Raw genomic sequence first — 11,965 nt, 5'->3', positions numbered from 1 at the left:
GACAAATCTTATTTCAGGAAACAACAATCTGCGCCATTTTCAAACATTTTGTCAGAAATCTTTACCAATATGTGTTGATAGTCCAGCCTGGAATTTGACGGCCGTCCCTGCCTGTCATATGATTTTTCAATGATGGCTAAATTGTTTTTTTGCTTTTTATTTTATGTTTTATTAAAATAATTGATTGTCAATTTTTTAGTTTTAAGATATAATTTAAAAGATCATTTTAAATTTAAATATTTTATAAATAACAATAATAAATACTAATTAATAATAAATACAAAAATTTTAATGAATAAATTGAAATTATAAATTAGTAATATATACAAAATCTCATATAAAAGAAGAAGTTTTTAAATTAGTAATATAAGTTTTTAAAATTCATTATATTCTTATTTCAACAAAGATTTTGAATTAATATAAATATACAATCATCAAATTAGAAACAAACAAAAAAATAGAAATATTTATAAAATAAAATAATACATATTTATCATGCATATATATTATAAATATTATAAAATCAAATTTTTGTATATTATTAAATAAAATATTAAGTTGCCTATAACAAGTATTGACGGTTTACTAATAATTTTATTTGTCATGTTGACAGTTCTCTAAAATTTTAGCCTATCAATTCATACAGTCATACAATTTTATAGCCGGTCATATACAGTTAAAAGGTGCAAAAACGGCCAATACGGCCATCAAATTCCAAGCCTGATTGATACGATGAATATGAGTGTGTGAGAAAATCATGAAATATAAACCCAAGTTCACTACATCCTTGACAGTACCACTCCTTATATCTGTGTTTTTCAAAGAGATTTTGAGAATTCTCTCTATTCAGGGAGAAGTAGGAATAAACATGCGAAGAAACGCTCAAGGAACGCTTTATCACATTATTAATGTTGTTTGTGGGTAAAAAAATAATAGATGCTAGTCATGTGCATTACGACCGTAATAATCGCAACGTAATAACGTGCATACAACCATATTTTCAACGGAAGGCGCCAAAACACTGTCATTCGCAAATAGAAACAGAAACAGCCTTCACAGACGCTCATTGTCTATATAAGAGAGGCCCAATGCCACAGCATTTCATAAAACCATTGCGAGTTTTATCCTGCTATCGAAAATGGCCTCCAGTGAAGCCTTAAAGCCATTGCTTCTTTTGTTTGCGTCTTTTCTATTCATGTCAGTAATGACGGAATCAATAAGAACTCCTTTCAACATGACGACTAAGGCTGGCAATAGCGTTAAATATCACGTTGAGAAGCCGGAGCTTGTTGTTCAAATGGTAGAAAGGTAATAAGCATTGTGTCTTTCAGATGGTCTAGACAGTTTAGAGAGTTTAATTAAATAGTTTATCACATTCAATACATTAATATGAAACGCATATGACAATGTGTGTGTCATTCATTCATTCTCTACTTATTCTTATGCTGTTGCTTGGTGTTTGCTTTACCATAATTTCTATAATATCATTCTTGTGACAGTATTTGGTACGCAGCTGTTAATAGCTATAGATCAGATTTCTATTCCCAATATTATTATCCCATTAGACTGTTAACAATTGTCGTTGTTCAGATACATTAATTGTAAGATGAACATACTGCAGAAAGGTTATCTAAGTCAGTTTAATTAAGAAGGCTTCGATGTTCTAGAGTTGTTTCATTGCCAGCATATGTCGACAGTTGAGTTGAGATTATTAACAATTTAAAGAAGTACCTCTGTGCAAGAGTAGAAATAGTTCGAGAAGAAAGCTGAGCTCGTGCGGAACAGGCAACCCAATTGACAACTGTTGGCGATGTGATTCCGATTGGGTTAACAACAGAAAGAGACTTGCTGACTGCGCTATTGGATTTGGCAGAAACGCCATTGGAGGTAAGAATGGAAGGTTTTATATAGTTACTGATCCCAATGACGACGACCCAGTCAATCCCCGACCAGGCACTCTGCGCCACGCTGTCATCCAAACCGAGCCTCTCTAGATTACTTTTCAAAGAGATATGGTCATTCAGCTAAAGGAGGAGCTGATCATGAACAGTTACAAGACTATTGACGGTAGAGGAGCCAATGTTCACATAGCAAACGGAGCTTGCATTACAATACAGTATGTGAATAACATTATCATTCATGGAATCCATATCCATGACTGTAAACCTACGGGGAATACAAATGTGAGGAGCTCACCCACCCATTATGGGTATAGAACTATGAGTGATGGAGATGGGATTAACATCTTTGGATCAAGCGCAATTTGGGTAGACCACTGTTCATTGTCAAGTTGTACAGATGGACTGATCGATGCGATCATGGGATCTACCGCTATCACAATTTCAAACAACTTTTTCACTCACCATGATAAGGTGCTCAGAACTTCTGGTTTATTTAGTCTGCCATATTTTTTTCTTTCTTTTTAAAAAGGTTTGTTGATTATATTTATATCATAGAGCAGGGTACAAAAGGTCCATTAGGAAACAAACATAAATAGTGTTGGTATTTATGGGCATTTCTTTTTGGTAGGTGATGCTCCTTGGACACAGCGACGCATATATTCAAGATGTCAAAATGCAAGTAACAGTAGCATTCAATCATTTTGGAGAAGGGCTTAGTTCAGCGTATGTCCAGGTATAAAACTCCATATTAATCCTTGCACAAAGAACTCAAGACATTAGTTCACTGAAGTTTATTTCTTTAATCTCCATTTCACTATAAGACATATATGTTGTGATGCAGGTGCCGACATGGATATTTCCATGTGGTGAACAATGATTACATTCACTAGAAAATGTATGCCATTAGAGGAAGTGCAAAGCCCACCATTAACAGCCAAGGCAACAGATTTCTTGCCCCTGACAATCAATTCCACAAGGAGGTAAAAGCCCTACTCTTGCAACTGATGTCTCATATATGTTCTCTGGTGTTCAATGGATGTAAAATTAGTATGGTAATGGGAAATGTGCAGGTGACAAAGCACGAAGATTCAATAGAGGGTAATTGGAGATCATTAGGAGATCTGATGTTCAATGGGGCATTCTTTATAGCATCGGGAGCTAGAGCATCTTCAAGCTATGCAAAGGCTTCAAGTATGTTGGCAAGGCCTTCGTCTATTGCGGGCTCAATCACTGCAGCTTCAGGTGTTCTCACCTGTAGAAAGGGTTCGAGCTGTGAGACCAAACCATATGGATTATAGACAAACTATTAGAAAACCCTTAATTTTGTAGCTTTCCAAGCATGAGAGCATGGAGTAAGGGAACTTAATTGTTTTCCTTTTGTTTATTGAATTTATCAGTAATATTATTTGCATATTTGAAAATTAATTGTGGAATGTCAAGCTAATATTATTTATATTATCTTGATTGTCACTGAATTTTAGAAAAGTACTTCTTGAGTATGCGTTACAAGAACTACAATACAGAGATAGAGATTAGTTTCAAACTTGTGGTCATACTACGATTTTAGAAAACTACTTAACCTGTTGGATATAATTAACTGTATCGTGGCTGAATAAATTTGATTGCATGGGACTTGTATTGAACTTTACTTTGATCGCCCTTACAAAAAGTTTATTGGGTAGTATTTAGCAGGTTCAATGGTTATATCAATTTATGCAATATATTAAATTATCATTAAAAAATTATAAGTAATAGTAAAGAAATAGTTATTATGGCTGAAAAAGATAAAATATTATACAAATTTATGTAATAGTTCATAGAGATATGTGTTATTGAATTCTAACAAAATTAAATAAAAATATGTATATGCTAGTAACAACAAATTTTCAATTAGAATAATTTTTTAAATTGAGAAAATGATGATGTTGATTTTCACAACCATGAATTTAGTTTTTTGAAGTTTCAAATTCAAAGTCAATTTCAAAATGAATCTAAAAACATCTATTTCCCTTCACATAAACTATTGTCAAGCTATAATTTTTTTTTTAAAATTCCAAGATCTAATGCACATCTATTGATTAGATGTATTTTATTTTTAAAATAACTTCAACCCTTTTGAATTCAACATTCAAAAGTTAAATGGACCTTAAGCTAACCTCTTTCCATTAGAAGATAATTTACAACCTCTTACATAAAAATTATTCCAAACTATGTATATACAAATGAATATGGTTTCTAATTTATTTTAAGTAATGTATTCCACTACTGCAACAAAAAAAAGGTTGTGAAATTCTTATAAACATTTTTTTTATCATCATAAAACCCCACTATGTTAGCATTGTTTAATTATTTCACTTCTTGGTCAAATGTATTTTCAAAACTTGATTTTATACTAAATCTCTTTTATAATTACTTTTTGAAATCCAAAGATGTCTTCATTAAAACCATATCAGAAAGATCCATTGCATACCTTATTTTTTAAATATATACAACTAAATCAAATCCAAAGACTTATAGGAAGATATTTTTAAGTATGAAATGCTCAAAGATCTTTATGAAAATGTACAATTTTCATTAAAATATTAACATCAAAATAAATCTTTCCATACTCATAAATTATATGTGAGTCATGGATACATTTTTACAAATTAGATTGAGGTTCATATAATTTGATTTCAAAAAATTACACACATTGATTACAAGTAATTAAATTTTGAACTAGGAAGATTAAGAAGAAAAAAATTGAAATCCTAGATGTTGAAAATACTACATCACATGTAGCAAGGGCATCAACCGGGCAAGAAAAAGGGTGAGAGAGAAAAAAAACCTAACCACTTCAACCATGCCTAAGATGGACAACTTTAGGAAAAATTCTAGCCCTAGACCTAAATGCATGGCCACTCGAAGGAATTACAGAGAACAAGACAAGGAAGAAGCTGAGAGTGAGCATAAGAATGAGGATGTAATGGAGGAGGCTCATAATAGTCATATTTCCTCTATGGTATCTAATACTTCCACAACTGATACCATTACCCCTAATTCTAGGAAATTTGAGAATGTTGAGGAGTAGGGAATGGTCACTTCATTGATAAGGATGAGAAACCTAGACAACCACACCCAAGGGAAGATCATTGAAGGAGATGGGGATGATAAGCTTAAGGTGTTGGGGGGAGAGCACACTCAACAAAAAGATGTCACTATGGAAATGGATGGAAAATATTGGGAAACCTGGATGTGGAGAAGTTGGAGAGGTTCATTGCTGATTTGATCAAGAGGAATGTGAACCTGGAGGATAAGTTCGATAGGGTTACTAATTTCTCAATGCATGTTATGCACTCAATGACCACTATGCTCTACCTCATACAAACTAACAAGGATGGTGAAACTACCAACAAGGAGGTGGAGACTACTTGCTCTCTATATGACTTTCTAATTGATGACTAGCTTTACCCACTATTGGAGAACCCAAGGAACCAATGATTGGTTTCCTCCTATTCATGTGCTTTCAGTTTTGTTTTTTTCTTATGTTAGTTAACTTATCTTTAAGCCTTTGGAGTTCCCTTAGGATTTTTATACTAGACTAGTATTATGGCCTATTGGTATCCGATGGCCAAGTTTATGTATATTATCAATACTTTCATTTTTTAGTAGTGCTTGCTTTACTATTATGATTATGGGAGGGTTTTTTTAATTTAGAAAGGGGCTTGGGTAATTTCATGGTAAAGACTTCCAACTAATCTTTGGATAATTTTTTTTCTCTATTATAGATACGCCCTCATTTTAGTTGCTTCTTAATTTAAAAAACAACTAAATTTTGACATGAAATTTATTCACACAAAATATTATTCAAATAAGTATCAATAGTTTCTCCCTACTATTTAAAAAACTCATTTATTATAAGAAATTAATTTAGTTCTATTCATTTGGTTCATTTTCATGGTCCTAAATTTTGTGCCTTGCAAGCATGAAAAAGACTAAAACCCATGCTAATATCACTTTATAAGACTAGTAGTTATGTCTAGAAGGTCATTGAGGCAGAGAGTAGCAAACCCCTACCTTTTATTTCCCAAAATATTTATGATGTCAACTCACTTACTATTTATAATTGTCATGCAAACCTTCTAGCCAACTAGCAGGAGATTGGAGAAGACCAAGCCAAAAAGCCAGAGGAGCTTCAAGAGTTTATGTTTGTTGCTCTCAATCAAATTTATGAGAATTTAAAGGAAGAATGTGTTTGTAAGGGAATGATGAGAGTGAAAAGAGGCTAAAATATTACTTATGTAGTAATCTTTCTTAGGTAATAGCCCCACAACACTTTCCATTATAGATCAAGCCAAGAAAAAATATATCATAGTTATAGAGCTTAGACAATGAAAGAGTAATTGGTTATGGCTAGATTGGAGGTCTTCTTGTGATATATGAGCTCCAGAAAAGGATGTTCAATTTAGGAGAGACCTTAGATCTCCCACCATGTAATGCAGCAACAACTTTAGATGAGTTATTGTTAAGCACCATGGAATAACTTCAAAAGATATGTCCTACAAAAATACCTTCAACATTTTCATTTCATGTGTGGAAAGTGACCAGAAGCCTATTTTTCAAAGATTTCAATGGTTTTATAAGACACTTCAATCTATAGAAGACACGTGCATAGATCATTTTCTCACAAGGGAGCTCTTCCTTTTGGAGAGAAATGTGAAAATAATGAAAGTCTTGGAGAACTAGAATCATGTTCCAATATGAGCCTAATGAGAATGGATTTAAAGAAAATATTGAGTCAAGGTTGTTAAAAAAAGACATCTAAGGAAGGTACCAACTTGGAACAACTAAGTAAGAATACTTTTGACAAGTTGGATGATATAAGTAGGAAAGCTAAGTGTATAACTAATATAACAGATGAAAATGATTACCAAAGAACCTTATCCTATGAGATTTTTTATTATTCAATATCCTCATAGCCCTCAAAAGGTGACATTGAGATAGAGAGCAAGCTTTACAACCAATCTTCAATAACCCCAACTTCTCTTTTACTAGAAACCACTCAAGATTAAGTTATTCTAGGTAGTTTTGTTAATTCTTATGTTCCACCTCTCCATTGGCATCCAAAAAGGTTGATCATTAATAGTTCTCAAACAACCCCTTTCATGAATAGTCTTATTAATATTTGTCCCCAATGAAAGAAAAATACATGTCAAATTGGAAAGGGAATCAATCATGTTCACCTATCCAAGATAGAATTCAAAATCCCAAGCATATCTATCCAGCTTCTATAAGTAGACAACCCTTACATATAATTAAAAACACCATTACAAGGAATACTAGCTCCAAAAGCAATAATTTTGCAAAATAGATCATTTTAGCTCTCTTACTGGTCTCACCTCTAACTAAACTCCCACCTCCACCTCCACCACCCCCTTCAATCTCAATCATTGTACAAATTAATCATCCACCTCCATTTCTCAACCATTGTACAAGTTAAATATCCACCCCCTCCCGCCCACCATAAAACATTGTATGAGTTAAACATGTCCACCTCCAACTCCAAGCATATGATACATTAAACCTCCACCTCCAATCATTGGATAAATTACACTGAACCACCTCTACCTTCACTACTTTTAAATTAAAATAATTCCTTGTACCCATGGAGATCAAATACAAAGCTGAAAAGATAAAATCAAATAGGTAATATCTATAGATCTTTGAAAGGAAAAGTATAAATGGCTGGTGAAACCAATGAATCATTAAACTCTCATAGGAAAAATGGTTGGTGATAGTAGAAACAGATCTCAAGGCATGGATAAAGCCACTACTGAAATAATTAGAAGGTTAACTTCAGCATGAGAATTTGGAAGTCCACTCTTTTGTAATTTTTCTACTTATATCCTTAAAAAAGTTACCCTATTCAAAAGTATCTACTTATGCGAGTTTACAAATTCATAAATTGATCTACAATTAGAGATCAACTACAAGTAGAATCCCTAAAGGGAAAATAGTTTTTAGAATCCCAAATTTAAAACTATTTTGTTGATTACTTGGAAATGTTGTCTTCTTTAGTTGGGTTATGTTTCAAAGATAGGTCATTTATTTTTGGCAAATAGAAGAAGATACACAGTATTTTCAGCCTTGATAATCGAGATGAAGTATACAATTGAGTCCTTTAAAACACAAAACATGGATGAGTTATTGAAGTTTCATTGCTATGATGAACTTCATTTAGAAGACTTGACTCACGAAACCCAATTGTAGTAAGGTGAAAATTGATTAGTTTTCTCAAAACCTGAAAATAGCATTTTAGGATTTTTATGGGTTCTATTCCTTTTTTTATTACTTTCTTCCTTCCTACAAAAGCTTAGTAACCATGTCTGGTGATTAATAGATTTTGGTAAGTCTTGAAGATTTCCCAACAAAGAAATAGGAGATAATCTATTCTTTAACAATACTTTATTCAAGATTAAGTCCAATAGCCAATCAAATTGCAACCTAGAAGGTTGTACCTCCATTATCACAAAACCTTAATAAGATAACATTCTATTTTGACAATGAATCGGATACTCTTCCTATATTTAGTAAAATTCCATTTAGTTAAAACTCTCTAGTTTCAACTCTTGAAAAGTAGTCTATGATTGTTGAAATCAAAGATTGAATTACCAAACTCAACTTTTAATAATTCAATGACTTCATTTAGTAAGGCACAACTTCGCCAAGAATATTCATAGGTATATGTAGTGCATGAGCACCCTGATACAATCATTCTAATGTTTGATGTTCAAATCTAATGGAAATATTGTAAAAATTCAAATGTAAAAAACTAATGTAAGTCCAATAAGATAAGTATTTTTGGGGAATTTCAACACTTCAAAATTTATTGTGTACAAAATACATTGAGAAGAAAGAAAATAATTATTTTATGAAAGGTTTTATAACTACCCTAATGCCATCAAAAGAGGCTAATATTTTTTAATGATGAGGAAGAGAGGGAAGTTCAAATGTAATCATTTTGGGTACTTAGCCATATGGCCAAACCCATCTAAATGATGAATAATAAGATGGTATTAGGTGTGTCTATTTTTTATTTGAAAATTTGAAAGTGGAAAATAAAATTTTGTTCTCTCTATCTTTTCATACTCCAATGGTTTTGAATTCCCCTTATCAATTTCTTTAATTTGTAACTGATTTTGATTTGAACTTAGAAGGGTGATTTAATTATTTTCATACATGAATTTGGAATCACATATTATGTTCAAGAATTGAATTTTCCATGAGATTTAGTTTGGGTTTTGAAAGAATCTAATCAATTTGGGAATGAAGTTTCAATCAATTTGGTTCGAATGATTAATAGAATCAGTGGATGCTTGCAATCTTTTTAATGGTATTGGGCTCCTTATTTATGAGTTGAATTTGCATATTATGGTGATGCAAATAGTCAAGCCAACTTTTAATAGGTTCCTTTAGCATTTGAATTGAATTCATTATGGAACATGGACTAGTGCATTGAATATGATTTTATTGAATAATAAACATTCTTGATATTGGGCATGTTGTTGTAGAATAGATTATGTGAGAGTATTTGATATTGTTGACCTGGCAGTTCAAACATGTTGATTGTTATGAGTTTCAATATGTATGATAAAAAATTATCTTGATGTGGGACAATATCTTTTAAATGCACCATTGGCTTTCTTTCAGTTTTGGATATATTTTTAAAAAACTAATTCTCAAAAGTTCCACTGGAGTGATTTTGCAGACATGCTCATGAACAAAAGTTATAAAATTGTATATGCGAGTCTATGTGTAAATTAAATATTCTAATTTCTTTGTTGAACAATATTTTGTGTTTGGGAATAGTTTAGAATACTTGAAGGGGAATGTTCCAAGAATGTGATTATATTCAGATTAATATGAGTTTTAGTGATAAAAAGTGTGCTAGAGTATAAGATTGCCTCTTTCTGGTCTACATGGTGATAGTAATCTAGGGATGCATATTCACATTTGAGTTTGCTTCAATCTATTTACATCAATATGGAACCTCTTGTAAGAATAGAGGAACTATACCTTGTATATGAATCACTTGAACTTTTAGTTTTGTTACCAAAAAATGCAAAATGCAATGGCAGTAGCAAGGCCATTCCTGTGTGTGTTTTTACATTTCTTGCTTTAATGGGTGAAATACTGGTCCCATTGGGTAGATCAAGGAGAAGAAATATTTTTGAAAACATTCACCAGTTTGAAGTCTACAACATAGTTTAACCCTCCTAGATACAATGGAAATCTATATTTTGATGATTTGGTAGAATCGATCACCAAGATGGAAAAATATTTTGAGTATGAGCACATAGAGCTAATGAGAAGAAGGTGAAAATTGCAAGCACAAAACTAAAAGGGCATGCATCCTTTTGGTGGAAGCATCTAAAAGTAGATCAATGGAAGAGCTCAATTAAAAAAAAATTAAGGTATTTGATAAGATGGTAAACATGTTACATCGAAACTTCTTAGCTTTTTATTATCATATTAACCTAGTGAAGAAAATAAAAAATTTGAGATAGAAAGATATGTCAATGAAAGGTTTTACCAAGGAATTTTATAGATTGGATATTAGATCTCGATATATTGAAGATGAACTAGAAAGTGTTAAAAGATACCTGAATAGATTTAGAACTTCTATCCGAAAGGAGATTAGTTTAGTCAAGATGGAGAGTATTGAGGAGGCTTATTAGTTTTTCCTAAAAGCTTGGGAAAAATTGAACAAGAGGCATGAAGAAAGATAATGAGGAAGAGGTGGTAGATTCCCTAGAGGAAGTAGTAGATCATATGGTGAAACTCATAGATAAGATAAAGACAAGAAAAATGAGACAAATTCAGACAAAGGCAAGATTGAGTAGAAAGGTAAAACTTCATCCTAAGGAAGAGGTAGTTATCATTGAGGTGGATTGTGGTGAAGAAGGGCATAGGTCATTTGAGTGTGAAAATATAAGTAAGAAGGTCAATAGTAGCATAAATGCTTTGGTACAAGAAGATTCATCAAATAAATCTGAGAAGGAAGGAAAGATAATGGTCAAAAGAGAATTATGGACTGAAAAGAACAAGGAAAATCCAATGAGAAAGAGTATGTTCAAGACCAGATGCAGAGTAGCAGCTAAAGTTTGGAAAGTGATCATTGATAGTAGAAGCTTTGAGAATCTAGCATCTAAGGAAATGGATATTATTGCAACTGGAAAGGTTGAAGCACCTAAAACCCTATCATATTTCTTGGATCAAAGATGAGCATACACTTATAATAAGTAAACAATCATTTGTGAACCTATAAAATTGAAAAGTATTATGATAAGGTGTTGTGTGATAATTCCTATAGATTGTTGTCATATTTTCTTGGGTTGACCTTAGCAATATGATCGACATGTTGCATATGATGGAAGATTGCAGATATATAATATTTAGGTTAATGTGAAGAGATAAATTGTGTTACCTTTGGCAAAAGAATCTATAGAAGAGATATGTACATTTTTGAAAGTTTGTTTGATGGAAGCTAGATATTTTTTTAAGGATATAAAGAAGAATGATGATTGTTTTTCTATAATTCCTAACAAATTGAGTGAGAGAACAGAAGAACGAGTTCTAGTACAAGGAGATCATTTTTTAAAACATACCTAATGATTTACTACCAATGAGAAGTATTAGGCATTGCATGGATCTCATTTCTAGAGGAACATTTTCAAATAAAGCACCTTATTGACCGACACCTACCAAGAATGAGGAGCTTAACTCATAGGTTCAAGAATTATTACAGAAAGGTTCGATTAAAGAAAGTTTGAGATCATGTGTATTACCTATTGTTTTGGCACCTAAGAAGACTAGGTAATGGTGAATGTGTACTAATTCTAGAGCTATTAACAAGATCATAGTTAACTATTGATTTCCTATGTTGGTAATAGATGATATAATGCATTGTTTATCTAGAGAAAAATATTTTACCAAGATTGATTTGAAGAATGGATATCATAAAATTGGAATTGGAGAAGGTCATGAATGGAAGACTTCTTTTAAGAGAAAATATTTTTTTTATG

At 32.1% G+C, this 11,965-nt stretch overlaps 1 pseudogene across 1 annotated transcript; it reads left to right on the top strand.

Moving 5' to 3' along the window:
- Nucleotides 1–1,346: 1,346 nt before the first annotated feature.
- LOC149569293 (putative pectate lyase 18) lies at nt 1,347–3,326 on the top strand (annotated as a pseudogene). The gene is made up of 4 exons (XR_016361744.1): nt 1,347–2,372; nt 2,530–2,634; nt 2,743–2,881; nt 2,972–3,326. The product of XR_016361744.1 is annotated as a putative pectate lyase 18 (transcript).
- Nucleotides 3,327–11,965: the final 8,639 nt, after the last annotated feature.

Source organism: Cupressus sempervirens, chromosome 3 (assembly GCF_028749045.1).
Source record: "Cupressus sempervirens isolate cs-2001-9-10 chromosome 3, ASM2874904v1, whole genome shotgun sequence".
NCBI classification, from domain to species: domain Eukaryota; kingdom Viridiplantae; phylum Streptophyta; class Pinopsida; order Cupressales; family Cupressaceae; genus Cupressus; species Cupressus sempervirens.
The sequence above is the reverse complement of the archived record's forward strand: the minus strand, read 5'-3'. Positions and strand labels throughout refer to the sequence as shown.